This window comes from Budorcas taxicolor, chromosome 8 (genome assembly GCF_023091745.1).
Source record: "Budorcas taxicolor isolate Tak-1 chromosome 8, Takin1.1, whole genome shotgun sequence".
NCBI classification, from domain to species: Eukaryota; Metazoa; Chordata; class Mammalia; order Artiodactyla; family Bovidae; genus Budorcas; species Budorcas taxicolor.
In genome coordinates, this window is record NC_068917.1 from 35,897,568 (window position 1) to 35,925,084 (window position 27,517).

A 27,517-nucleotide genomic window follows, 5' to 3' on the forward strand; every position below is an offset into this window, starting at 1 on the left:
GAAGATCATGGCATCTGGTCCCATCACTTCATGGGAAATAGTTGGGGAAACAGTAGAAACAGTGTCAGACTTTATTTTTTGGGCTCCAAAATCACTCCAGATGGTGACTGCAGCCATGAAATTAAAAGATGCTTGCTCCTTGGAAGAAAAGTTATGACCAACCTAGATAGCATATTCAAAAGCAGAGACATTACTTTGCTGACTAAGGTCCGTCTAGTCAAGGCTATGGTTTTTCCTGTGGTCATCCTGTGAATGTGAGTTTTGGACTGTGAAGAAGGCTGAGCACCAAAGAACTGATACTTTTGAAGTGTGATTTTGGAGAAGACTCTTGAGAGTCCCTTGGACTGCAAGGAGATCCAACCAGTCTATTCTGAAGGAGATCAACCCTGGGATTTCTTTGGAAGGAATGATGATATAGCTGAGACTCCAGTACTTTGGCCACCTCATGAGAAGAGTTGACTCATTTGAAAAATGTCTGATGCTGGGAGGGATTGGGGGCAGGAGGAGAAGGGGACGACAGATGATGAGATGGCTGAATGGCATCACGGACTCGATGGACTTGAGTCTGAGTGAGCTCCGGGAGATGGTGATGGACAGGGAGGCCTGAAGTGCTGCAATTCATGGGGTCGCAAAGAGTCGGACACGACTGAGTGAATGAGCTGAACTGAACTGAACTGAAATGTGGGTTTGTCATATATTGCTTTCATTATGTTGAGGTTTGTTCCTTCTATTCATTGCTTTCTGTAAGGTTTTTATCATAAATGGATGCTGAATTTTGTCAAAGTCTTTCTCTACATCTATTGAGACAATCATATGGTTTTTATCTTTCATTTTGTTAATGTGGTGTATTACATTGATTGATTTACAGATACTGAAAAATCCTTGAATTCCTGAGATAAAACCCACTTGGTCACTGTTTGATCTTTTTAATATGTTCTTGGATTGTGTTTGTTAGATTTTGTTACGGATTTTTGCATCTATGTTCATCAGTGATATTGTCCTGTATTTTTTTTTTTTTTTTTGTGGCATCTTTGTCTAGTTTTGGTATTAGGGTGATAGTGGCCTCATAGAATGAGTTTGGAAGTTTACCTTCCTCTGCAATTTCCTGGAAAAGCTTGAGTAGGATAGGTGTTAGTTCTCTAAATTTTTGGTAGAATTCAGCTGTGAAGCCATCTGCTCCTGGGCTTTTGTTTGCTGGAAGATTCCTAATTACAGTTTCGTGTTCCATGCTTGTGATGGGTCTGTTAAATTTTCTATTTCTTCCTGGTTCAGTTTTGGAAAGTTATACTTTTCTAGTAATTTGTCCATTTCTTCCAAGTTGTCTATTTTATTGGCATATAGTTGCTATTTGTAGTCTCTAATGATCTTTGTATTTCTGTGTTGTCTGTTATGATTTCTCCGTTTTCATTCTAATTTTGTTGATTTGATTCTTCTCCCTTTGTTTCTTGATGAGTCTGGTTCATTGTTTGTCTATTTTATTTATCTTCTCAAAGAATCAGCTTTTAGCATTGTTGATTTTTGCTATGGTCTCTTTTGTTTCTTTTTCATTTATTTCTGCCCTAAGTTTTATCATTTCTTTCCTTCTGTTAACCTTAGGGTTCTTCATTTCTTCCTTTTCTAGTTGCTATAGATGTACAGTTAGATAACTTATTTGACTTTTTCTTGTTTCTTGAGATAAAACTGTATTGCTATGAACCTTTCCCTTAGCACTGCTTTTACAGTGTCCCATAGGTTTTGGGTTGTTGTGTTTTCATTTCTTTTGTTTCTATGCATATTTTGATTTCTTTTTTTATTTCTTCAGTGATTTGTTGTTTATTCAGAATCATGTTGTTCAGCTCCATATGGTGGAATTTTTAATAGGCTTTCTCCTGTAATTGAGATCTAATCTTACTGTATTGTGGTCAGAAAAGATGCTTGGAATGATTTCATTTTTTTGGAATTTAACAAGGCTAGATTTATGGCCCAGGATTTGATCTATCCTAGAGAAGGTTCCATGTGCACTTAAGAAAAAGGTGAAATTAATTGCTTTGGAGTGAAATGTCCTATAGATATAAATTAGGTCTAACTGGTCCATTGTATCATTTAAAGTTTGTGTTTCCTTGTTAATTTTCTGTTTAGTTGAGCTATCCATAGGTGTGAGTAGGATATTAAAGTCACCCACTATTATTTTATATTATTGTATTATCATTAATTTCCCTTTCATACTTGTTAGCATTTGCCTTACATATTGCAGTGCTCTTATGTTGGGTGCATATATATTTATAATTGTTATATCTTCTTCTTGGATTGATCCTTTGATCTTTATGTAGTGTCCTTCTTTGTCTCTTTTCACAGCCTTTATTTTAAAGTCTATTTTATCTGATATGAATATTGCTACTCCTGCTTTCTTTTGGTCTCCATTTGTTTTAAGGTCGGTCTCTTGTAGACAGCATATATAGGGGTCTTTTGGTCTCCATTTGTTTTGAGGTGGGTCTCTTGTAGACAGCATATATAGGGGTCTTGTTTTTGTATCCATTCAGCCAGTCTTTGTATTTTGGTTGGTGCATTCAACCCATTTACATTTAAGGTAATTATTGATAAGTATGATACTGTTGCCATTTACTTTGTTGTTTTGGGTTCGAGTTTGTACACCCTTTCTGTGTTTCCTGTCTAGAGAACATCCTTTAGCATTTGTTGAAGAGCTGGTTTGGTGGTGCTGAATTTTCTCAGCTTTTACTTGTCTGTAAAGCTTTTGATTTCTCCTTCTTAGTTGAATGAGATCCTTGCTGGGTACAGTAATCTGGGTTGTAGTTTTCTCTCTTTCATCACTTTAAGTATGTCTTGCCATTCCCTTCTGGCCTGAAGAGTTTCTACTGAAAGATCAGCTATTATCCTTATGGGAATCCCCTTGTGTGTTAGTTGTTGTTTTTCTCTTGTTGCTTTTAATATTTGTTCTTTGTGTTTGATCTTTGTTAATTTGATTATATGTGTCTTGGGGTGTTTTGCCTTTGGCTTACCCTGTTTTGGACTCTCTGGGTTTCTTGAACTTGGGTGACTATTTCCTTGCCCATTTTAGGGAAGATTTCAACTATTATCTCCTCAAGTATTTTCTCATGGCCTTTCTTTTGGTCTTCTTCTTCTGGAACTCCTATGATTTGAATGTTGGGGCATTTAACATTGTTGCAGAGGTCTCTGAGGTTGTCCTCATTTCTTTTAATTCTTTTTCCTTCTCTGCTTCATTTATTTTTATCATTCTATCTTCTACGTCACTTATCCTATTTTCTGCCTCAGTTATTTTACTGTTGGTTCTCTCCAGAGTGTTTTTGATCTCATTTATTATATAATTCATTATATATTGACTCTTTTTTATTTCTTCTAGGTCCTTGTTAAACATTTTTGCATCTTCTCAATCCTTGTCTCCCGGCTATTTATCTATAACTTCATTTTGTTTTCAAGATTTTCTATCATTTTTACTATCATTATTTTGCATTGTTTTTCAAGTAGATTCCTGCTCTTTTGTTTGGTTTGGTGGACATTTATCATGTTCCTTTACCTGCTGAGTATTCCTCTGCCTTTTCATCTAGTTTAGATTGCTGTGTTTGGGTTGGCCTTTCTGTATACCATCAGTTTGTGGTTCCTCTTTATTGTGGAGGTTCTTCACTGTGGGTGGGGTTAGACGGGTGGCATGTCAAGGTTTTCTGGTTAGGGAAGCTTGCGTCGGTGTTTTGGTGGGTGGAGCTGGATTTCTTCTCTCTGGAGTGCCATGAAGTGTCCAGTAGTGAGTTTTGAGATGTCTATGGGTTTGGTATGACTCTGGGCTACCTGTATATTGAAGCTCAGGGCTATGTTCCTGTGTTGCTGGAGACTTTGCATGGTATGTCTTGTTCTGGAACCTGTTGACCCTTGGGTGGTGTTTGGTTTAAGAAGTAGGTAAGGAGGCTTTTGGATGAGCTCTTATTGATTAATATTCCCTGGAGTCAGGAGTTTTCTGGTGTTCTCATGATTTGGACTTAAACCTCCTGTCTCTGGTTTTTAGTCTTATTCTTACAGTAGCCTCAAGACTTATCCATCTATACAGCACTGATGATAAAAACATCCAGGTTTTTGATGAAAAGCTTCACAGTGAGGGACACCCAGAGGGAATCACAGAGTTACATGGAGAAGAGAAGAGGGAAGAGGGAGATAGAGGTGATCAGGAGGAGAAGAGGGAGAATCAAAAGGGGAAAGATCAAGCTATCCAGTAGTCAATTCCTTGTGTGCTCTCCACAGTCTGGACCCCTCAGAGAAGTTCACAGAATTACACAGAGAAAAGAAGAGGGAGGAAGGAGACAGTGGTGACCAGGAGGAGAATAGGGGGAATCAAGAGGAGAGAGATAGATCCAGCCAGTAATCATGTCCCTAAGTGTTCTCCACAGCCCAAAACACACAAAGAGATTTACAGTGTTGCATAGACAAGAAAAGGGGGAAGGTGGAGATAGAGGTGACCTGGTGGAGAAAAAGGAGAGTCAAAAGGAGGAGGGAGCAATCAAGCCAGTAATCACATTCCAAGTAAAATTGGGTACTTAAGATTGGGGTCTAAAAGCTACAAAATTGATAACATATAGGAAAAGTAAAGATTAAAATCTAGAGTAGAAGTTAGACTCTCAATAATTCAATATTAAAAAGATAAAACAAAGTCACAAATATTATAAAATATATATGAATTATGCTTTTAAAATAGGGTCTTTTTTGCAAGGTTAAAGTAGGTTATAAAAATGAAACTTAAAGGGGTAATAGAAGACTTAAAACTAAAAAAAAAAAAAGTGATAATAGTAAAAATATATCTAGGAATTTCTCTGGAGCTGTTGCAGACAGTGTGGAGTCAGTTCAGTTTCAGATAGTTCCTTGATCCAGCTTATACTTCTCAAGATCTATAGGCCCTTCCAATGTAGTTGGTGCTAACTACGGGCTTTTAATCTGTTGCACCTGTCACTTCCAAAGTTGTTCCCTCTGTTTATTTTAGCGTCTTCTGTTTGCTGGTCTTCAGTGTCTAATTTCCACCCTGACACAAGGGGGAGAAGGTGGTCACTTATTTAGGCTCACATGATCAGTTGTGCTGTGGGGAACACTGCAAACAAATATCACTGATGTGTGTGGGAGTGCTCGCAGTGTCTTGGCTGCCCTGGGTTTGCCCCCACTCATGGCTTGTGCACTTTCCAGTCTACACTTCTCAGGTTCTAGGTTGTTCTGCTGGGGAACTGTCTGAGGCAGGCCTGGGTTATGTGCACTTCCCAGGTCTAAGCCACTCACGTTCAGGTTCTCGGGTACTCCACAAAGGCACAGACTTGGTTGGGCCTGCTTTTTTGCCCTTCCCAGGTCCGAGCAGCTCAGGGTACCAGGTACTTGGAGAGTGCAGTCTCCCTCCAATGGGGAATGCATCTTGTCACCTCCCCCGTCCAAGCTCGGTTTCCTGGGTGGCAGCAGGTGGGCCCATCTCAGGTGTGCCATGTGTCTCTTCTGGGGAGCTGATCTCTGGCTGCGACCCTCCTGGTGGATGTCAACCATCCAGAATCCCAAGAAATCTTGGTTAGCAGCTGGAAACCTGCTTGCAGTTTGGTAGAGGATGCCTCTCTGGGGCCGAGATTGCCCCTTTCTGTCTCTGGCTGCCCCCAACCTGCTGCCCTGTCTCTGGTGGATGATGGGCCAGTCTGCAGCCTGCTAGCTCTCCTCTGGTATTTTCTCAGTCCTTCGCTCTGTGAGCGTGCCTGGCAGTGCCTTAGGTAGGGCTTTTTGTGGGATAGTTCTCTCTCTGTCTCTTTTTTCTCCTCTCTCTCTGGCTATCCCACAGTTTGGTTTCAGTCTCACATTAGTTCCCTCAGGTTGCCCTCAGGGCATTCAGGCCCAGTCCTTACCCTAAGCAATATAGCCAGCACCTTCCTGTTCAGCCCCTTCTTCTGGTGGCAGATGCGAGTGCTGATAGTTGCCATTAGACATGTAATCTGTGGGTTTTATTTATTTATTTTTCCTCCCGGTTATGTTGCCCTCTGAGCTTCCAAAACTCCCCACAGACTCACTGGAGAGAGTGTTTCCTGGTGTTTGGAAATTTCTCCTGTTTTAAGACTCCCTTAATGGGATGGATCTCTGTCTCTACCTCTTTTGTCTCTCTTTTTATCTTTTATATTTTGTCCTACCTCCTTTCGAAGACAATGGGCTGCCTTTCTAGATGCCTGTTGTCCTCTGTCAGCATTCAGAAGTTGTTTTGCAGAATTTGCTCAGCATTCAAATGTTCTTTCAATGAATTTGTGGGGGAGAAAGTGGTCTCCCCATGCTATTCCTCTGCCATCTTAGGACCACCCACCCCTAAAAATAATTTAGAAGATAACTTGGAAATTCTAACTTTTATGTGAAATTTACTGATTCATTGGACCTGATATGGAATTTTAACATATATGGGTTCTGAACCCAACCCTAAAATAGTAGCTGTATTTTACTACAGGAATTTACTGCATATCAGTGTGATATTCCATAGTAAATATATTAATGGATATATGAAAATTCTCACAGGTGTATGATAGTGATTTTGTACCTTGACAACTTCAGGGGGTTCCTACACATGTGTACATCCTAGTTTTTATTTTATGCTATTTAAAAAAAAAAAACCTTTGCATCAATTTTAAGGGCGATGCATAGATTTGAGAAAAGAACAAGACTTTGCTCTCTCTGTATCTCTCTTCTAAATGAGTCAACAGACAATAAAATTAATGAATAAGTCGAGTTTCTTTATATTGTTTTATTAATAAATATTTTTGTAATTCCTTTAATTCAAAATATATCTAGCCAGCTGGATAAGTTTTAGGTACTTTCTATAAGAATAGCATATAATAGCATGTTGTGATATGCTGAAACATCCACATTTTCTTGCCTGGTTTTATAGGCAAGAATAAAAAGTATGCTTTAAGGTCAAGGGAAATGTGTATATTTGAACATCTTTCTGAGAGTTTTAAACAATAACTCATGACTCTGTAGTGTTTGCATGGCATTAATAGACAGAGGCTCAGTTAATTTCAGTTCAGTCACTCAGTCGTGTCCAACTCTTTGCAACCCCACGAATCGCAGCACGCCAGGCCTCCCTGTCCATCACCATCTCCCAGAGTTCACTCAAACTCACATCCATCGAGTCAGTGATGCCATCCAGCCATCTCATCCTCTGTCGTCCCCTTCTCCTCCTGCCCCCAATCCCTCCCAGCATCAGAGTCTTTTCCAATGAGTTAACTCTTCGCATGAGGTGGCCAAAGTACTGCTAGATAAATTAAAAAATAGCACCTCGTGATGTATCAGAAACTAGTGAAACAAACAGCCTCTACTCATATACACTCAGTCACTAGCATCTATAAGAACAAAATCAATAATAATTCAAAGGGTAAAAAAAAAGGATTACTTTTAAGTAATAGCATTTATAATAGAACTGTGGCTTCATACTGCTGCGTATCTACTGATAGAACCAACTAAGAAGAAAATAGTAAGACAGGGATAGTATTTTTGTTTTGCAGTCTTTAAAAAACTACAAAATAAATATAACTGCTCATTTTCAATGAAACTTTTATTTTCATGGTTCCTAGAAAAATATTTATACTATTGTATCATCTAATAGATCAGTCCTGGGTGTTCTTTGGAAGGACTGATGCTGAAGCTGAAACTCCAATACTTTGGCCAGCTCATGTGAAGAGTTGACTCATTGGAAAAGACTCTTATGCTGGGAGGGATTGGGGGCAGGAAGAGAAGGGAACGACAGAAGATGAGATGACTGGATGGCATCACCGACTTCATGAACATGAGTTTGAGTGAACTCCAGGCATTGGTGATAGACAGGGAGGCCTGGCGTGCTGCAATTCATGGGATCACAAAGAGTCAGACACAACTGAGCGACTAACTGAACTGAATAAATAAGCATGATATAAGTGTATAGCAGGATTTATTATATGATATCTCACTAGAATAAAATTTATCATTAAACCAACAGACACCAAAATGAAATAATGAGCTTTCAAAACAAACACTGGTTATTCTGAGTCATAGAATTCAAATGTACAATAGGATATGAAAAGAACAAAGCACAAAAATATATGTTTGTGTATGTGTATATGTACAGTGATATCAACTTACAGAAAAATATACCAAAATTTTAAGTGTCAAAATATATCAAATATACCAAAATGTTTGGTGGAATTATTCATGGTTGAAACTTATTTGTGCTGCATTAGTCATCATTTTTATAACTATTTGCCATAAACTGAAATTTATATCTGGATTCATTTTTCTATCTGGACTATACAACTAAAACTCACAAAAATAATATTGAAAACTTGGCACCATAGCAAATACCTAAAACACCAAAATTCAGTGAGACTTGATATCGAATTACATCTCATTTTCTTGGCATTACTGTATAACTATTTTGGCTCCTCTAATGAATTAATGGTCCTTCCAGGTGGCTCTAGTGATAAAAAACCCATCTGCCAATACAGGAGACATAAGAGATGGGCAAGATGGGGGTGGGGTTGATCTCTAGTTCAGGAAGATCCCTTGGAGAAGGACATGACAAGGACTTCTATACTCTTGCCAGGAGAATCCCATGGACAGAGGCGCCTAGCAGGTTACAGTCCAAAAGGTTACAAAGAGTTGGACATGATTGAAGAGACGTAGCACGCATGAATGATGAATCAATATTATATCATAAAATGGAACAAAAAGTAATTAAAAGATATGTCCATCATAATTCACAGGCTTTTTTGTTTTGTTATGTTTTCTAATATGTCTTGCTGTTTTCAAATTATGTTATACAAATAAATAAAAGAAAACTCAGTTAATATATTTGCTAAAATAAAACCAAATAAAATAATTATGGTTTTCTTTTTATTCAAGGAATTATAAATAGCATTAGTTTGAGGATGTTTTATTAATGACCATGATTTAGTAATAAGAAACTGACCATTTCAACATTTAATAAAAATTAAAAGCTGATACCACTCAAAATTTTTCTCAACCAAAAATGTGTAAGGCATAGTGAAGAAAAAGTAAGATTTTGATTGAAGGTACTTGGGCCAAGTTTCTACTCTGTCCCTTAGAATCTGTGCAAAGTTTATCTATTTTCTTCAACCTCCTATATACCATTATCATAAATTACAAGGTAGTGTAAAACATTGTTCATTCATTTCCTAGGACTGCTGCAACAAATGATCACAAACTGGGTGGCATAAATTAAAAAAAAAAAAATTCCCTCACAGTTTTGAAGATTAGAAGTCCGAAATCAAGATGTAGTCAGGACCATGCTCTTTCTGAAAGCCATAGGAGATCATCTGTTTCATGCCTTTTTCTTATCTTCTAACATTACAGACAATCATCAGGTTTCCTTAGTCTGTACAGACATCATTCTTATTTATCTGTGTCATCATATGATGTGTTCATCTTTGTCTCCTCTCCTCTTCTTATAAGGACACCAGTCATACTGGATGAAGGCCTATCCTACTCCATAGGCCTTCATATTCATTTACATTTTAATTACATTTGCAAAGACTCTATTTCCAAATAAAATCACATTTATAGGTATCAGCTAGAACCAGACATGAAACAACTGACTAGTTCAAAATTGGGAAAGGAGTATAACAAGGTTATATATTGTTATCCTGCTTATTAACTTATATGTAGAACACATTAAGTGAAATGAAGCCTGGATGAATCACAAGGTGGGATTAAGAGTGCCAGGAGAAATATCAACAACCTCAGATATATAGGTGATACCTCTCTAATGGCAGAAAGTGAAGAGTAACTAAAGAGCCTCTTGATGAGTATGAAAGAAGAGAGTGGAAAAGCTGGCTTAAAACTCAACATTCAGGGTACAAAATTTGAGTGATGTAAAAAACAACCCAAAAAAACAAACTCAACATTCAAAAATCTAACTTCGTGGTATCCAGTCCCATCACTTTATGGCAAATAGCAGGGGAAAAAGTAGAAGCAGTGACCCTTTATTTTCATGGGCTCCTAAATCACTGCAGATGTTGACTGTAACCATGAAATTAAAAGACTCTTGTTTTTTGGAAAGAAAATTTCAACAAACCTAGACAGCCTATTAAGAAGCAGAGACATCACTTTGCCAACAGAGGTCTGTAAAGTCAGTTATGATTTTTCAGGCAATCATGTACAGATGTGAGACTTGGGTCATAAGGAAGACTGAGAGCCAAAGAGTTGATGCTTTCAAACTGTGTTTTTGGAGAAGACTCTTCAGAGAGTCCCTTGGTTTGCAAGGAGATCAAACCAGTCAATCCTAAAGGAAATCAACCCTGAATATTTAGTGGAAGGACAGATGCTGAAGCTGAAGCTCCAATACTTTGGCCACATGATCCGAAGAGCACACTCACTGGAAAAGACCATGATACTGGGAAAGATTGAAGGCAAAAGGAGATGGGTGTGGCAGAAGGTGAGATGGTTAGATAGCACCACAAACTCAATGAACATAAATGTGAGCAAACTCTGGGAGATAGTGAAGGACATTGGAGACTGTCTTGCTGCAGTCCATAGGTTTGCAAAGAGTTGGACTTGATTTAGCGACTGAACAAGCAACACAGATATCAGAAGTGAGAACTTCAAAATAACTTTTGATTTTTTTTTTTTTTAATTTTTACAAAAGTTGTTTTTTTGGGGGGGAAACACAAACACCTAATGAAAATACAAAACTCAAAAATTTTTAGAAAAATTAGAATGTACTCAGATTCTCAAAGATCTATACATTGTGGCCAAACAATGTTAGTTGTGTTTTCCCTTTTTTGACTGTAGATTATGTGAATAATGGCAATAATTTAATATAGTCAATAGAATGTCCTTGAACTTTCCCACGTTGTCCCTGCTTCTACATTACTTAAGAATAAAATATGAAAGGCTTTGCAATTGAATGCTGGGTATTATTAGTGCACACTTCCTTATTAGCTGATTCTATAAATTTCACACTTTTTATTGTTTTGGAGCTAGTTTTCAACTCTACAAATTGTAGAAAACTACTAGTTAAACCAATGAAATGATTGTCTATAGTGACACAAATAAATTTTGTCAGATGGAGATGTAAATCAGCCCCATAAGTAATTATTTTCTATTAAATTCATTTCAACCTTTTTGTCTGCTTCTAGGATTCTCACTTGAAATTTTTTTTTTTTTTAAAATATCTTGCTGCTTCTTCCATTAGTTAATGAGTTAAATAAAAATCTTTGTGTTCATTTTACATTTGCAAGACAGTTATGATTTTCCCTTTAAAAATTCTTTAATATTCCATGTCATTTATGAAAAGGCTTTGATGAATAAAGAGATGAAAAGAGCCAGTCATTTAATATCTCACCATCTCTCAACATGATATGCAGTACCTGAGTGAAAATGAACCGAACCCAAAAGCCTCATAACTTTTGATTTAAAGGGTGATTCATAGGAAAAAGCCAAGGCATAATTTCTTGGCAAAGAAAAATAGTGTTATATACTTAAGGACTTCTTAAGGTAACAAGATTAAAGATTGTTTTACAGTAAGACTTAATGCCCTGAAGTTCAACAACCAAATTGCTGATCTGATCCATATCACATTAAAAGTGAAGCTTCAGAGCTAAGAGGAGTTCTTGCTTTAGTTAAGGACCAGTTAAAGAGCTTTAGTCATTATAAAAACAAAGGAGAGAAATCTACTTTAGGAGAAACTGTACAATGGTATCTGAAAAGTATTTAGAGGAAGACATATATTTTTCTTTTCTTGTGTAAAGAAATACTGTGAAAGCTAGGCAGTTGTGCTGGCTGCACAATGTTGTAAATGTATACTTCATGCTACTGAATTATATACTTAAAACAAGAAAATGGTAAACATAATACTTTTACCATAACAAAAAATCAATCAATTACAGAAGTAAGGATCTGTTTATAATCTGTTAGTTTGTTCCATTCAACTACATGTCTATCTTTGCACCAATTCTACATTCTTATTGTTTTAAATAAGAATTCTGCCTTTATTTACACTCTTGCATTTTATTATACCATAACTCTTTTAGAAAAATAGTTAATACCTGTTCCAAAGGTCATCTTAAAACAACAAAATAGGACTATAAAAGGTGAATCAGCAGAGTTCAGTAGAATGGAGAATAAAGCAAGAGAATCCTTGTATCTTTCTTGCCACTGGTACAGATAACTAACATTTAATATCCAGTTCTATGATTTGACATGCTAATTTTCTGCTGTAAATGATGAAAAAAAAATTAAAACTTAGATTGGCTAGTAAACTTGAAATGTTTATAACCTGCTGAAGTTTACTTTTAAATTCTATTTATTTTTGTATCTAATAGTATAGACTCAAAGATGCATAAGACTGATGAATCTAGTATTACCAGAAGCTCTGTTTGAAATTCCTTTTGACTCTAGAGTTTGTATCAGACTATAAATCTCAAACGAGTAGGTAACTGATAGAAAAATATTATTTTGGTTTCTGTTGCCTCCTGATCACTCAAGTTTCATCTGATTCTATTTTGTTTTATATATACCTTTTCTAAAGAACTTCTTTCAATGCATTTTAAGTAAGGAATTTTATTACAATAAGTAAATATCTGTTAAGCACTTACTACTTGCTAGTCATTTTTCTAGATAGGACTAATCCTTATAAGATCCTTAGGAAATGCTATTATATTCATTTTATAAATGAAGAAAATGAGACTTAGAAACAAAAATTCATGAGACTCAAATTAATCCATTTTTTCATGGTTTGTAAAGGTAGAATCAGGATTCAAATAAAGGATTTTTTTTTTTTTTTGAGATCCTGGGTACCTGTTTTCTTAATTACTTTATTTTTTTTGATTATAAGTTTTATTTATTTTTTATTTTTTTTAACTTTTTATTTTTACTTTATTTTACTTTATAATACTGTATTGGTTTTGCCATACATTGACATGAATCCACCATGGGTGTACATGCGATCCCAAACATGAACCCCCCTCCTGCCTCCCTCCCCACAACATCCCTCCGGGTCATCCCCATGCACCAGCCCCAAGCATGCTGTATCCTGCATCGGACATAGACTGGTGATTCGATTCTTACATGATAGTATACATGTTTCAATGCTATTCTCCCAAATCACCCCACCCTCTCCCTCTCCCCTTAAGCACAGTGCATGGCAATTTACAGGCAGAATGAAGGATTTCAGACTGTCAATTCTAAGATCAAACTAGTTTCCAAGATAACTGTTGAACTCCAACTTTTACCAGTCCCAGCCTCTATTATACAAATGATTAATTTTCCCCATACATTTTATGATAAATATAGGCCACATCACTCTGTTTATTCCTGAGAAGATATTATAAAATATTCTGGGGAAATCTCTAGGTTCCACATGGACCCATGCAAAACTATTTAGTTTATTTTGCTGGTCATGCTGTGTGGTATGATTTTTAAGTATAAATCTCAGGTCCTTAATTAATCTTAAAAGCCTTTGAATAGCAAAGTAGACCATTGGCAAAATGAAAAGACAACCTACTGAATGGGAAAACTATTTGCAAGTGACATGACTGATAAGGCATTAATATCAAAATATGTGAAAAACTTAAAAAAAAAAAATGAGCAGAAGACAAGACATTTTCCAAGAAGACATACAGATGCAAACAGGCACATGAAAAGATGATTAACATCACTGATCAGAGAAATGCAAATTAAAACCACAATGAGATATCACCTCACACCTGTCAGAATTAGTTCAGTTCAGTCACTCAGTTGTGTCTGAGTCTTTGTGACCCCATAGACTGCAGCATGCCCGGCCTCTCTGTCCATCACCAACTCCTGGAGTTTACTCAGACTCATGACCATTGAGTCAGTGATGCCATCCAACCATCTCATCGCTGTTATCCCCTTCTCCTCCTGCCCTCAATCTATCTCAGCATCAGAGTTTTTTCAAATGAGTCAGTTCTTCACATGAGGTGGCTAAAGTATTGGAGTTTCAGCTTCAGCATCAGTCCTTCCAATGAATATTTAGGACTTAAATCCTTTAGGATGGACTAGTTGGATCTCCTTGCAGTTCAAAGGACTCCAAGAGTCTTCTTCAACACCACAGTTCAAAAGCATCAATTCTTCTGCACTCAGCTTTCTTTATAGTCTAACTCTCACATCCAAACGTGTCCACTGGAAAAACCATCTTTGACTAGATGGACCTTTGCTGGCAAAGCAATGTCTCTGCATTTTAGTATGCTGTCTAGGTTGGTCATAGCTTTTCTTCCAAGGAGCAACTGTCTTTTAATTTCAAGGCTGCAGTCACCACCTGCAGTGATTTTGCAGCCCACCCCCCGCCCCCACCAAAATAAAGTCTGTCACTATTTCCCCATATATTTGGCATGAAGTGATGGGACCAGATGCCATGATCTTAATTTTCTGAATGTTGAGTTTTAAGTCAACTTTTTCATTCTCTTCTTTTACTTTCATCAAGAGGCTCTTTAGTTCTTCCTCACTTTCTCAGAATGGCTACCACAAAAAAAGAATACAAGTAACAAATGTTGACACAGATATAGTAAAAAAGAAACCCCTGCACACTATTGTTGGGAATGTAAATTTGTGCAGCCAACGTGGAAAACAGTATGGAGCTTTCTAAAAAAACTAAAAACAGAATTACCCTGTGACCTAGCAATTCCACTCCTAGGTATGCATAAAAAAAAAAAAAAAAACACACACAAATTTGAAAAGATACATGCACACCAATAATCACAGAAGCATTATTTACAATTGCAAGGTATGGAAGCAACTTTAACGTCCACCAGTAGATGAATGGGCAAAGATGTGGTAAGTATATACAATGAAATGTATATACAATGAAATACTACTCAGACATTAAAAAAAATACTATTTTTCCATTTCCAAACAACATGAATAAACCTGGAGATTATTGTGTTCAGTAACATAAGTTACTAGCATAACTATGCCTCATAAAATATATAAATTAAAACAAACAGGTAAATAAGAGAGAAGCACAATTCATAAACTTGAAAATTGGAAATTAATATGAGTTTGAACTTAACTATTACAGACTGAGTTCATAAAAAATGAAAGAAAAAATAAAAACCAAGAACTATTTTCTTACTCAGGTCCATATTTACATTAAAATTTTCCAGAGTTTGATATTAAAATTAATATATTCTCATTGAAATAATTAAAATAATGTGAAACTGCAATATTGTAATAAATAATTACTAATATTATCAGAATGGTTGTGAATATAATTGGTATGGAATTTTGGACAGTATGTGGTAGTCCTTAGTGAAACTAAGAATGTGTACTTCCTAGAATCCTAAAATTCCACTCGGATATTTTTACTTCAAAGAAACTCTCACATGGGGGCACACACACACAAAAACATAAAGAGCATTTATCACCAGTGCTGGAAGCCAATTTGGTAGTTATTCTAGAGAAAACAATAAATAATGGGGTAGATATCTAAAATGGAATATTATTCAGAAGTAAGGAAAAATTGACAAGATTTACTTGTGAAAACATGGATGAATCCTGAAAACATTATATGATGCAAAAAGTAAGAAAACAAGCTAGCCAAAAAGAACGAGATACATAAGAAGTCAAAACAAATTTAAAATAAATACATAAATCAATGCCATCTCTTAGTTATACATATGTATACAAATTAGCATATGAAACTTATAGATAAATACACTGAAGGGTAGAATTTTATGTTAAGATGGATAGATTTTGGAACAAAGAAAAGGAAATGGTATAAAATAGAACTGTATTAAGTAGTTAACCAAGGGCTTTAAATAAAATGAAAATAATAGCATATAAATAAAGGTACAAATAAGAAAATTCTATACAACATATTGCTCTGGAGAAGGAAATAGCAAACCCACTCCAGTTTTCTTGCCTGGAGAATCCCATGGACAGAGAAGCCTGGTAGGCTACAGTTAACGGGGTCGCAAAGAGTTGGACACGACTGAAGCAACTTATCAAAGCATACAACTTATTGAAAAATACTGGCTTAGAATATGGAGAATAATGATGAGACATTCAATGCATACAAGTCATAAAAATTATGGCACTCTATTTTCATTCCTAGGATGATCAAGTAGTAGTAGTTTAGTCACTATGTCATGTCTGACTCTTGCAACCCCACAGATGGGAGTCTGCCAAGCTCCTCTGTCCATGGGATTCCCCAGAAAGAATATTGGAGTGGGTTTTCCATTTCCTTCTCCAGAGCAATATGTTGTATAGAATTGTCTTATTTGTCCCCTTATTTATACGCTATTATTTTCATTCTTAGGATGATCAAGTAAATGTACATTATTTGTTTGTTCAGTTGCTCAGTCATGTCCAACTCTTAGTGAGCCCATGGACTGCAGCATGCCAGGCTTTCCTGTCTTTCACAGTCTCCTGGAGTTTGCTTAAACTCATGTCGATTAAGTTGCCATTCAACCACCCCATCCTCTGTCACCATCTTCTCATCCTGCCTAATCTTCTCCAGCATCAGGGTCTTTCCCAATGAGTCAGCTCTTCGCATCAGGTGGCTAAATTATTTGCGTTTCAGCATTACTCCTTCCAATGAATATCCAGGGTTCTTTTCCTTTAAGATTAACTGGTTTGATCTCCTGCTATCCAAGGGACTCTCAAGAGTCTTCTCTGGCACGATAGTTTGAAGGCATTATTTCTTTGGTAGTCAGCCTATTTTATTGTCCAGCTCTCACATCCGTACATGACTCCCGGAAAAATCATAGTTCGTTTGACTATATGAACATTTGTCAGTGAAGTAATGTCTCTACTTTTTAATATGCTGTCTAGGTTTGTCATTGCTTTCCTGCCAAGGAGTAAACATCCTTTAATTTCATGGCTGCAGTGACCATCTGCAGTGATTTAGGAGCCCAAGAAAATAAAGTCTATCACTGTTTTCATTGTTTCTCCATCTATTTTCCATGAAGTGATGGGACTGGATGTCATGGCCTTAGTTTTTTGAATTTAGAGTTTTAAGCAGGTTTCACTCTCCTCTTTCACCTTCATCAAGAGGCTTTTTAATTCCTCTTCACTTTCTATCATAATGGTGATGTAAGAAGCAAGTTAAGGAAAAAAAAAAAAAAAAAAAAAACAACAGGTCCCAAACCAAAGATTGTCCCAGATTAAACTGAGCATTTTCTGGAGTAAGTTTAAACAACTGAGCCAAGCACATGATCACTACTTTGCAGTTAAACTCTAAGTCCTTTAATTGTACTTAAACCAATTTATGTCTTGATATAATTTTATCTGTTGATGTAATTTTATGCCTTTTATGTTTTTCTAGAATTCCTTCTGAGATGCACACATTGTTACCAAATACTGCTGCCTAGGCATCTTCTTTAGGAAGCTGATGGATTAAAAGACCATTGTAATTCCTGAAGAAGTGTATGGACAGTAAGGTGAGAAGATATTAAAGGGTGGAGGAGTCTTCTGGCCCTTCTCCAGTTTATTTATTTATTTTTATATTGCATTAACACCTTCACTAGAAGAGTAAGAAATTTAAATAAATTTCAGAAAACACTATAACATGTGCTAGTATGAAACATTCTCCAACTTTGTGAAGTTTGCACTTGTTAAACAAAAAGCATTAAAATAAATAATGCTCTAAATATGAAAATAAAAACTCTAGTTACTTAATAATTTAGCCATTCTTGCCATTGAACACACTACTTTACCCTTCTTTTGATTTTTGAGAGGAAAGATAAAACAGTGAAAATAAATAGAGTATAATTTAATTTCATTCATATTTCTTCAGTTTGTTAAACTTGCAGTTTAGACAATATTCATTTACTCCAAGAAAGGTGATCTACAAAGTCATCTGGTTTTAAGTGGCATATTTACAATGTTGAGCAATCAAATATTTTGAAATTACTTCCTTGAAATAAAAACTTGGTTATCACTGTGGGAACATTGAGGTCCCTAGGGTAAAGGAAGAAAATAACTTTCCATACAGATCAATATCTAATTTATTTGGCTATTAGGAAACTCAGCTTTGACCTATTTTGTCTAAAAAAGGTGAGACAAATAAGACAAGTCGATACACCATAGTAACAAATATCCTAACAAAGGTTAGGATACAGAGAAGAATGAAGAGACATTCAAGACATACAAGTCATCAAAATTATGGATATCTAGTAAAAAAAGCAGTGTAGGAATGTCCTGAACTCATCTCCTTCAATGGACACAACAAATATACAACTACATGTGACATAATTTCCTCTGAAAAAATTTAAAGCTGGATGAACAGAGCCTGTTTGGGAACACATGTAAGAATTAAAGATTTTAAAATTAAAAAAATAAATAAATAAAAAATAAAACTCTCAGCTAAAATACAAAAAAATAAAATAAATAAATAAACAAGGACCTACTGCATAGCAAAAAAAAAAAAAAAAAAAAGAATAAAAGGGTGGCACTGAGAGAGTAAGAGAGGCAAAGATGAAGTCTTGCCAAATATAAAATTCAGCCCAGGCACCGTGGTCCACAAATGAGAAGGAATTCAAAGATAAAAAACATTTCCTAGAGGAGTAAGTGGTTTGTGCTTTACATCACATACCCCAACCCTTACATCTGGTAAAGAAGTGGTCAGCTCCACCAAAACTGACTTTGAAAAACCAACAGGCAGAACATCCAGAAAAGTCTAGAAGGGAGAATCTGCTCTTAAAGGCCTTCAGCACTGACTTAATCATCCCAGGACTCAATGCAAAAACATTAGATTGAAAAGCACTTATTCCATAAGAGAAGGAGACACTTACTGATTTTTACAGTATATACTGTAGAGGTAAGAAACGGTTGTAACTCTTTCCAGGAATGGAGACTCTGGCAGAATTAAACTTTGCGATTTCATTTTGCATTGTTAACACCATCATTGGTTGAGCACTCTCTTGGAACTCTTTCTCTAAACTGACAGAGCTGGTGGGAATGCCCTGCTGAAATTTCCCTAGCAGTTGCACATTAGCCGTGTGCTATAGCCAGCTAACTTTAGCCCTTCCACATGGCAGCAGCAGCTCCACCTAAGCAGGTAGCCATGTACAACCCACAGAGGAGATGCCCTTGAGTACCAATCTCTGGTGCCCATGGAGGATCATGGATTGGGGCTCCACTGGACAATTTCCACAAAAGTCTTCTGCATCAATTCTGAGAGAGATAATTGATTGAAATAATACAAAGACACTGAGGGTCAGGCCAAAGGAGACAGAGGAATGTATTCCAAATGAAAGAATCAGACTAACCTCAGAAAAAGGCTCTAATGAGAAGGAAATAAGCAGTCCACCAATGAAGAGTTGAAAATAATGGTAGTAAAGAGCTTCACCCAACTCAGGAGGAAAATAGATGAACATGGTGAGATATTCAACAAAGAGGAAATATAAGAATACTCCAAAGAGAAATTATAGGCTGAGGATACAATAACAACTGAAAAATAAGCTAGAAGGGTTCAGTGGGATACTAGATGAAGCAGAAGACTAGATCAGCAAGCTGGAAGACAAAGCAACAGATTTCACTCAGACAACCCAAAGTGAAAAGAAAACATTTTAAGGTGAATATAATTTAAGTGAGATATGGTACAACATCAAGTGAACTAACATTTGCAATCTAGGGGTTCCAGAACGATAAGAGAGAGAAAGGGCCAGAAAACTTAGTTGAATACATAATGTCTAAAAAATTTTATATTTTGGAGAAGAAATCAGACTATTGAATGATTCAGTTATTTCAATACTGGGTATTTATTCAAAACTTATGAAAACACTAATTCAAAAATTGAGATGCACCCTATGTTTAATGCAAGGATATGTATGATAGCCAAGATATGGGAACAATCTAAATATCTACTAATAGAGCACTGGATAAAGAAGATACAGTTTACATACACAGAGGAAAACTACTCAGCCATACAAAAGAATGAAATCCAATTGTATGATGATGCATGGTAACTAGACTTTTGGTGATGATCACTTGGTAGTGTCCACAGATATCAAGTTATAATGTTGTACACCTAAAACTTATATACTATAATGTACAGTTTTTACCTCAATTAAGAAAAAAATTATATCTTATATAAGTGGTTTTGATACTGAAAATTAGTTTTATGATTATCTTTTAAATTTCTATAGTTCTAAATAATGGTTTCTAGAGTATCTTTAAACTTCCCTGCATGTCAAAAAAAAGTCACTAGATTGTACTTAATCTATTGTCCACTCTTTATTATTCATCTTACTGTGTGAATATTTTACTGGAAAATGTGAATATATAAATTTTAATTAAATAAAAATTGCATAATGATATAACATACCTAAGAGAAAAATGAAAGGACTTAAGTATCCTTTCTCTTACCTACCAAAATTAAACTTTTATATATATATTAATTCTATATGTGAATTCTATTTGATATCTTTAATGTATTATAATTCAAAATTATTTAACTGGAATATAATAAAATACAGTATTAAAAAAAGAGCATCACTATGAAATTTCATTCATTCTAGAAATTTGAGAATGATTCCATATAAATTACTCTACTAATATTGTTCACTAGACACATGATACTAGGTAAAATGCAGAGAATTCTGCTTACAACATTTCATATCTCATAAAAAAAGCAGTGTCTTATGAAAAAGTCTCACATGGTTTATGGAGCTACATTCTCTTCTGGATCACTTTCTACATCTAGTAATTCCTCTTTTGATCTTCTTTAAGATTAATCTCTATTCAGCTTTCAAAGTTAGAATTCCTAAATGCTGGATCCTAAACCATCTCTACTCATTTTATATTTAAGATATACCATTTATGTTGTTTCTTGTGTTAAATTTAAAATGCATCATCTACCTAGAGCTCTCTTCAAACTCCTGTCTGATGTTTTAAAATTATTTCATAAATCAGAATGGATCTATCAAAGGAAATTCAGGCTAAAGAAATCTAAAACTTAAATCACAACCTTCCCCTTATGGTCCTTTCTTAGTGTTTCTTGACTCAGGAAATGACACCATCATGCTTCTCATTCATTAACTCTCAAGCTTAAGAATTTTCCTTGACACTTCTTTCTCCTATGAGTTCTTCATTGAGTCTATTTTATCCCTTCAATAGGTCTAGAATTATTTCTCTACCAACATCATCATCAGACACAAGTTTCAAACAACTTTAATCTCTTTATTTCAAACATGTATAAAGCCAGTTGGTCCATTCGATGACTTTTCTTTTTCCTTCAACTCCACACACACACTATGCTATTTTTCTCTGTGATCTTAACTTAATGACCTTTACAACCTCATCTTGTATGATACTTCTCCTGGCTTTCCATCCTCTGGCCATACAAGCTTTCTTTTAGTTCCATAATGTGTCATGTTTTTGTTAATTAAAAAAGGCTAAGTACTTGGGCTGTCTGCTAGAATATTATGATTCTTTCTCAGCTTTAAATGGTATATTCCTAGTAGTCTTTTAGCTGGAGAACAATTGACACATTTCATTCCTTGGGAAGTCTTTCTTGAACCAACTTCTCCACTCTAACACTAACTCTAACAATCATGTCAAGTTCTCCAGCACTTGCATAAAGACATATTTATATATGGAAAACTTAATGAAGTAATTACTTTGCATTTATTTCTGGGTTTATGTGTTAAACACTTGCCTCCTATTCAAGTTTAGGCTCTGTAAGGGTGGGGAACTTATCAGTTTTGAGTCACGATTGTAGCCTTATAGCCAGCATAGTCTTGCATGTACTGAAAATATTTGACAAATGCACAGATGTTGAAAAAAACATTTTACATTCAATACATTACTTGTTTAAAAGGTTTGAAAATAGACATAGGTAAATATATTCTTAGGATATTTTCATAAAAAAGTATATAAATAATGTTCAAACTACCAAACAATTGCACTCATCTCACAAAATAGCAAAGTAATGTTCAAAATTCTCCAAGTTAGGCTTCAATACGTGAACCAGGAACTTCCAGATGTTCAAGCTGGATTTAGAAAAGCCAGAGGACCCAGAGATCAAGTTGCCAACATCCGTTGGATCATTGAAAAAGCAAGAGAGTTCCAGAAAAATATGTACTTGTGCTTCATTGACTACACTAAAACCTTTGATGTGTGGATCACAACCAACTGCGGAAAATTCTTCAAGATGGGAGTATCAGACCACCTTACCTGTCTCTTGAGAAATCTGTATGCAGGTCAAGAGGCAACAGTTAGAACCGGACATGGAACAACGAATTGGTTCCAAATTGGGAAAGGAGTATGACAAGACTGTATATTATTGCTTTGCTTATTTAACTTATGTGTAGAGTACATCATGCAAAATGCCAGACTGGATGAAGAACAAGCTGGAATCAAGATTGCCGGGAGAAATATCCATAACCTCAGATATGCAGATGACACCACCCTTACGGCAGAAAACAAAGAGGAACTAAAGAGCCTCTTGATAAAAGTGAAATAGGAGAGTGAAAAAACTGGCTTAAAACTCAACGTTCAATAAACAAGATCATGGCATCCTCTCCCATCTCTTCATGGCAAATAGATGGGGAAACTGGAAAGAGTGACAGACTTTATTTTCTTGGACTCCAAAGTCACTGCAGATGGTGACTATAAACATGAAATAAAAAGATACTAGCTCCAGGCTATGACAAACCTAGACGGCATATTAAAAAGCAAAGATATTACTTTACTGACAAAGGTCTGTTTAGTCAAAGCTATGGTTTTTCAAGTCATCATATATAGACGTGAGAGTTGCACCATAAAGAAAGCTGAGCACCAAAGGATTGATGCTTTTGAATTGTGGTGTTAGAGAAGACTCTTGAGCGTACCTTGGACTGCAAGGAGATCTACCAGTTAATCCTAAAGGAAATCAGTCTTGAATATTCATTGGAAGGACTGATGCTGAAGTTGATGCTCCAATATTTGAGCCACTTGATGCAAAGAACTGACTCATTAGAAATGATCTGATCTGGCAAAGATTGAAGGCAGAAGGAGAAGGGGACTACAGAGAATGAGATGGTTGGATGGCATCCCTGACTCAATGGATATGAATTTGAGCACGCTCTGGGAGTTGGTGATGGACAGGAAAGCCTGGTGTGCTGCAGTCCATGGGGTCGCAAACAGTCAGATTGACTGAGCTGAACTGATCATGTTTCTAAAGAGTTAGTGTTTTTTATATTAAAATAGGAATATGATAAGAACTTCCAAAATATCACTACTCTCTAGCATTCTTTGAGAATTGCTAGACTATGCACTTAGAAAAGATAATGAAATAATATATAAACATTAAAAATAGGGGAATATAAAATGACATTAATTTCAAACAATATGAGTTTATAACTCAAAAGCCTAACTAAATAGAATAAAAAAATAAAGTTTTTATGTTTTAGAAATAAAAGTTAATTTGTAAAAAAAGATCAAGTTTTATTACATAACAGTTGTAAATGCAAAAGGAACAAATGTATCATATGGAGACTGTAAAACATACAGAATTTAAGATTAACTTTAACAATAAATGGTGAGGAATGATAAGGTAACTTTAAATCTATTGACTGACAGAAAAGAAGCTTTAAATTAATATTAAAGTTATTTGTCCTTGGGCAAAAGTGTTAGTCACTCAGTTATGTCTGACCCTTTGAGACCCCATGGACTGTATCTGGCCAGGCTCCTTTGTCCATGGAATTCTCTAGGCAAGAATACTGGAGTGTGTAGCAATTTCCTTCTACAGGTGATCTTCCTGACCCAGAGATCAAACCCTGATCTCTTGTATTGCAGGCAGATTCTTTACCATCTGAGTCACCAGGGAATCCCAAAGTCTTTGGATAGGAAACAAATTTTTTTTTTTTTAAAAGGAAATCTTAAAAAGCAAATAAAGTGAATGCATTTCCTTTCAGCAATCAGAAAAAAGCCAAGCAGATGAAAATATATTGTAAAGTTTTTCTAAAAATGAGATATTGCTTTAGAAATAGACTTAAAAAACAATGGAGACGGGAGAAAGCCCCACAATAACCTGGGAATTTAATATATTTAAATGAATGAGCAAATATTTTTGGAATATTTGATTTCCATAAGATAAAAATAGTATGTCTAGTATAAAATTTTATTTAGAAAAATATAAATAGCTCAACGTCAATATGCCAGCAAATTTGGAAAACTCAGCAGTGGCCACAGGACTGGGAAAGGTCAGTTTTCATTTTAATCTCAAAGAAAGACAATGCCAAAGAATGCTCAAACTACCGCACAATTGCACTCATCTCACATGCTAGGAAAGTAATGCTCAAAATTCTCCAAGCCAGGCTTCAGCAATACATGAACTCTGAACTACTAGATGTTCAAGCTGGTTTTAGAAAAGGCAGAGGAACCAGAGATCAAATTGCCAACATCCGCTGGATCATTGAAAAGCAAAAGAGTTCCAGAAAAACGTCTATTTCTGCTTTTGACTATGCCAAAGCCATTACTGTGTGGATCACAAGAAACTGTGGAAAATTCTGAAAGAGATGGGAATACCAGACCACCTGACCTGCCTCTTGAGAAATCTGTATGCAGGTCAGGAAGCAACAGTTAGAACTGGACATGGAAAAACAGACTGGTTCCAAATAGGAAAAGGAATATATCAAGGCTGCATATTGTCACCCTGCTTATTTAACTTCTATGCAGAGTACATTATGAGAAACACTGGGCTGGAAGAAACACAAGCTGGAATCAAGATTGCCAGGAGAGATAACAATATCTCAGATATGCAGATGACACCACCCTTATGGCAGAAAGTGAAGAAGAACTAAAGTGCCTCTTGATGGAAGTGAAAGAGGAGAGTGAAAAAATTGGCTTAAAGCTGAACATTCAGAAAACGAAGATCATGGCATCTGGTCCCATCACTTCATGGGAAATAGATGGGGAAACTGACAACAGTGGCAGACTTTATTTTTCAGGCTCCAAAATCACTGCAGATGGTGACTGCAGCCATGAAATTAAAAGACGCTTACTCCTTGGAAGGAGAGTTATGACCAATATAGACAGCATATTAAAAAGCAGAGATATTACTTTGCCAATAAAAGGTCTGTCCAGTCAAGGTTATGGTTTCTCCAGTAGTCAGGTAGGAATGTGAGATTTGGACCAAAAATGAGGCTGAGTGCCAGAGAATTAATGCTTTTGAACTGTGGTGCTGGAGAAGACTCTTGAGAGTCCCTTGTACTGAAAAGAGATCCAACCAGTTCATCCTAAAGGAGATCAGCCCTGGGTGTTCATTGGAAGGACTGATGTTGAAGCTGAACCTCCCATAGTTTGGTCACCTGATGCAAAGAGCTGATTCATTTGAAAAGACCCTGATGCTGGGAGGGATTGTGGGCAGGAGAAGGGGATGACAGAGGATGAGATGGTTGGATGGCATCACCAAGTCAATGGACATGAGTTTGGGTGAACTCCAGGAGTTGGTGATGGACAGGGAGGCCTGGCATGCTGCAGTCCATGGGGTTGCAAAGAGTCGAACACGACTGAGCAACTGAATTGAACTGAACTGAAATAGCTCACATGCAAAAAAAAAAGAAAAAAAAATACTTTATTACCACAGATCTGTAAGAGAAGTGAGATAATATCCAAAACTGATTATGAAGCGACATTAATCTCCCCATTGATAATCACGTAAATGCAAGTTAAAAGAAACAGTTGGATGCATTTTTAAACATTTCTTCCTGTACTAAAGTACGGGAAAAGGGCAATTTCATATTAGTGCGAAAAGAAGTTGCGTCTGGGTGATGCAGCTTCAAAATGAGGGTCTCAGTTTAAAATATGATAGTCTTTGACAGATATTTTATTTCTAGGTATTCATCCTGAAGGAGATAATTGGACAAGAACATGAAAATATATTTATCAGAAAATATTATTTCAGGATTTAAACAGGAAAAATGGATAAATAAGAGAATAACAGAATACACCATTAAAATACATCCATATATTGGATTGAAACATATTCCTTAAAATAATGAAATCTATAGGACATTATACCTATTGCCATGGTATAATTCCTCTAGTTTTTTCTTTTTTTTTTAAATAAAAAGTAGTTTATAGGACATAGCATATGTAATCAACATGAATAAAACATCATATTAGTTTTAGTACATTATGTGATCTTTTACTAAACTTGACATTTGCAAGTACACATTTCTTAGGTTCAACTTCCATAAGTCATTTTGCCTATGAATGAAGGTCTTATCCAGGGAGCTTAGCCTGTGTCAGGAGGATTGCTTCAAAGAGGTAGGCAGCTATACTTCAAATAACTGAAAGTAACACAAGCCTGTGTGACTGCTTGTTTAGGGATGAACACCTCATAAATTAAAATTACATATGTTGGAAACCTAATCAATACTTCCAGTTCTGATCTCCAAGGTGAAAGTCACTAGGCTAGATGGTCTAAAATTCAGGCATTGATTTAAAACACAGTCACTTTGTTTATGACCATTTTCTGGAAGTCCTCATTGAGCATTAAGGTTTATGTACTTAATGATGGTAAACGTCTCTCAAGAGAATGCTACTGGGCTAGAGAATTTGTGCCTGGTATTATATCTGTGTGGTACTATTTTTAATGTTTTAAATTATTTCTGGCATTTCAGTTTATGTTTTATATTTCATAAAAGAACACAATCATTTCTGAATCAGCACATTAAATGTATTTTCATTTTAGTATCTTTTTTTATGAGGCAGAAAGTAAATATAAAGCCCCCAAACATAGAAGAAAGTCACATTTAATGATGGTTTAAAGCTGAAATATCCTCAGGGTTGATACCTTTCAACATATGATGTGCATAAGATGTGACAAAACTTCTTAACTAATAGAAAATACATTATCCATTGCCTTAAAATAACCTGTGAAATATTTTAAAGAGAAATTGCAGTAAGACAAATTAACTATAGAACGTGTTCTACAGGGAGATCAAAGAGCTGTGCAAGCATACTGACAGATACATTTATTTTATCTAAAAAATGTGTTTCATTCAAGTGCTAATAAAACCTCTATTCCTGAAAATCAGTATTCTTAAAAATATCAATGTAAATGAGACACATTCATAGATATTTAAACATTGGACTCATTCAAATTTTTTATAAATTCTTATTACAAATTTAGTATGGAGTTGATAGAATAATAATATCTAATTTGCATAAATTAATGTTTATAAATGCTTGTGAAAGCAAAAAATAATTTAAGGCATTTGGTGCTTGTACTCTTTCATGAAACTATTAGGTAACTGCTTGTAAGTAGAAATGGAAAAAGATTGTCTTAAATATGATCACTGAATTGAGTTATTTGGAATTAAAACTGTCATTCTCCTAATATATCAGTTCAATATATGACCTTTACAAAACTGCATGTTTTTATCTCAAAAAAGAATGGTCCCTCAAATTAATCTTATATTGCTTCCTGTGGAATGTTTAAATTATATTTGTACCCTCTTTAATTTCTTCTATATTTAATACATTTCACATCTTAAATACTTAAAAATATATATATCTTGTCGACAAGCATCCTGTATTAACTCTCAAACTTCACTGAAAAGTCTTTACA